We start from the raw sequence: 3,493 nt of genomic DNA, 5'->3' as shown, positions 1-3,493 counted from the left end.
AATAAACGGAGGGACTGAAATTGTTTAAATGGAACTAAAGTTTGGGAATTGGATTGATCTTGTTCATAAATCTCCATAGGGGACTGTTTTGTTTAAAATACACCAAAGTTTGGGGAATGGAATCACTTTGTATAAATGGTTCAATTGAGGGTTTATTTTGTTCATTTTTTAAACATAAAATGATTTTAGGGCTTTTACACCCCGTTCTCGAGTTTAACTTAACGAGAGAAAGGAAAGGAAATGGATGGAATTGAGAAGAAAATAAAAGAAATTGGTGTTCCCGAGTTTCATTAAAGGAGGGAAGTGAAAGGAAGTGGAGGGAAATGGGAGGATCACTTTCCTTCCTAACTTTCCTTCCGATTTGGGAGGATTTGGAAAGAAAGAATAAAATGATTCATTTTCCTTCTAGTTCTCTCCAACTCGGGAACACAAAAGAAAATTTTGTTTTCCTTTCCTTTCTCTTCTTTTCTTTCGTGACTTTCTTTTCTCTTCTCTTCTTTTCTTTTGTTAAACTCGGGAACGAGGCCTTATTTGCTTCCTTATTTGACTGATCGGACAACGGGAAAAAAATAGGAACGAACGAAGGTAGATAGAAATGAAATCTTATGACATGTGAAGGGTCCGATGGATTCTAATCAATCACAGGCGGATGGAGCACCTCCGATGGTGAACGAGACCAAAGAAAGGAAGGGAAGAAGCAATCTTCCATTTTTGAAGATTAGGTGTGAAGGGGTAAGGGGAGAGAACCGATTTTCTTGGAGCGATGCGTGCAACAACTATAGCATAAGTGAGGCTGCGGAAATAAAGGGATGAAATGTGAGGTAAGCTGCTATGATGGAGAAATGAAATTGCAATATATTTTCTAGTGAGGGCATCCGAACACAGTCTTTGACAGAAAAAGAAGAGGAGCACTACTAGAAAAACAGCCTTTTACGACGCGCAAATAACGACACGCACTAATTTACGATACGCATTTTTAGGGCATCCTAAAAATACTGTCAGTTTTCTAAAATTTGAAGGATAGTGGACACGCATTTTTGCATGCCTGAAATTTGTGTCCAACAAAAAAAAAACACAGAGGGCACTCTTATAAAAAACGCGTCGTCTAAAGATGTCACTTTATATTTTTTTTAGGAAAGCGCGTTCTTAAATGTAGAATGGGGGGAAATGAAATCCCAAAAAGATAAACACCCCGCCTGATGCATCTCCTTCTAAAATCCTCTACCAAAGAACCCTAAGCCCGTCTTCCTGTACCTCGATCTGCAATCTCTCTCTGCCTTCTCTTTGGAAGCCTTAAGCCACCACCACCAACATCGAACCTCATCTGCTCTAAGAGTTTGGAGTGCATTTGATGACATCAGCATTAACACTATTGCGTCTGATGAAACCACACATGGAACCATTTCACAAATTGAAGATAACAACCCAGACCCGCCACCGCTTCTCTCTCCTCGTCCATTTCGTTCTCACACACGTATCTTCTTCCCCTCTCTAACATCCTTTGAAGAAGATAAAGAATCCATGAAATAATCGCAGGTTTTTTTTATGTGTGGCGGTGGTTCCTCTGTCCGATAATACCATATAAGAACCCTAATTCTATTTCTTAATGAGCTATATATCACATGTTGGTGAAGAGATCCAATGGCCTTTGGCGAGACACGAGGCTTGCATTAAGTTAGACCAGTCTCATTATTTCTTCTCGTTACGCGCTCCAAAAGAGAAAGAACATGAAGCTATGATGTTAAATTACAGACTGACATTTGCTTCAAAAGGACAAGAGAAGTTGTTGAAAGAAATGGATGAGTTATTGGAGCATTGCAGTAGTTTCTCGGTGCAGAAAGAGGAGGAGAAGAACGACGCTTTGGATTTAACAATGGCGGAATGAATGAGTCCCTCAGATATGAAAATGCAAGCAAATAAGGAACAGATGGAGCAGATTTGTAGAGCTTATTGGACGACATTAGCCCCAAATGTGGAGGATTACAGTACGAAGGCTGCAAAATTAATTGTTGCGGGTTCAGGGCAACTTGTTAAAGGGATTCTCTGGTGTGGAGATGTTACAGTGTATAGATTGATCAAGGGTAATGAGATTTTGAAGCTAAAGATCGGACCTGCTAGCAACACAGCAGTTAATCCTGAACTTCTAAAGGCTATACACAGGTTTTGATGTTCATGTTGAAACTATTTTCTTATATGTTTTCCAAGATTCTTCTGTGAATATTTGCATTTTGATTATGTGGGTGATTCTTCTAGGGTTAATAAGGTGACGAAGATGACAGAGACAGTTGTTGGTGGACTTCTTTCTAGCGTTCTGAAGATTACTGGATTCTTTACAAGCTTTGTTGCTAGCTCTAAACTTGGCAAGAAGTTCTTCAAGTTTTTGCCTGGGGAAATTGCACTCGCAACTTTGGATGGATTTAGTAAGTTCTCTCTTACATTATTCTCAATTTGACAAAAACTGAAAACTGCAACTTTTAAATTTAAAAGCTATCAACTAATTTGATATAAATGTTTGTGTATAGGCAAAATTTATGATGCTTTTGAAGTTTCTGGAAAGAATGTAATGTCAACATCATCTACTGTGACAACAGAACTTGTCAGCCACAAGTAAGTCTATGAAAGGCCTTCCTAAATCTTTTCTCAATCGCTTTACAAAAGTATATGTTGATGACATTATGAATTTTATCTATCTTTGTGTGTGGCTTTTATAAACACAATAAACATTATATCTTACCTTTTCTTCTTGTTGTTGGCCCCACAATTGAGTATATAGAACTTTGGGACTCAAGCAGATGACAACCAATAAGAACTAACTGTGGGACCTGAGTAATGAGTTATGCTTATGTGATTTTGGGAATTGACAGGAGGTTAACTCAACTAGTCAGATTCTAATATTTTTTTCTATGCTTAGGTGAGGGGCAAGTATGTAAAGATATCAGAAAGCTAGGACAATCATACACTATATTTGCGAAATATTAGCAAAACATGGAAAAAGGAGGAAGTAAGTTTACTCTTTGAGGCATTTTATCAAATAACTTATGTGCAGAGACAAAGAGTTTACTCTTTGAGGCCTTTTATCAGCCGTTCAGAGATATGATTGAAATTGTAGCTATTAGGCTAGATTCAATGGTGGTTGCTGAGGTATGTCTTCAAAAACTACTTTCTTTCAACATTATTTATCAAGTGTATATTTGTAATTAACCGAATTAATAGGTGCCAAAGCTTGCTTCAGCAGCTAAGTACTTCTTTAAAATGGGAGTTGAAGGGAAGAACATTAAGTTCATTTTTATTTCTTTGATTATTGATATCATATTATCATGTTGTTGTTGTAAAATATTGAAAATTTTTTTTCAGGTTATTTTATTATTGGCAATAGCTTTAAATGTTCAAATTTCTAAACAAACATCAGAAGGGGTTGTGGATATGTTCTCAACAACGTTAAGGTTGAGACAATAATCAATTGCTGAAATCACAGAGATGATTCATGTTAGGT

The 3,493-nt window shown here is 37.1% G+C and overlaps 1 pseudogene; it reads left to right on the top strand.

Moving 5' to 3' along the window:
- The first annotated feature begins 1,606 nt into the window (after positions 1-1,606).
- Positions 1,607-2,611, top strand: LOC111918627 (protein EARLY-RESPONSIVE TO DEHYDRATION 7, chloroplastic-like; annotated as a pseudogene).
- The last annotated feature ends 882 nt before the right edge of the window (positions 2,612-3,493 follow it).

Source organism: Lactuca sativa, chromosome 3, assembly GCF_002870075.4.
Source record: "Lactuca sativa cultivar Salinas chromosome 3, Lsat_Salinas_v11, whole genome shotgun sequence".
In the NCBI taxonomy this organism is placed as follows: domain Eukaryota; kingdom Viridiplantae; phylum Streptophyta; class Magnoliopsida; order Asterales; family Asteraceae; genus Lactuca; species Lactuca sativa.
The sequence above is the reverse complement of the archived record's forward strand: the minus strand, read 5'-3'. Positions and strand labels throughout refer to the sequence as shown.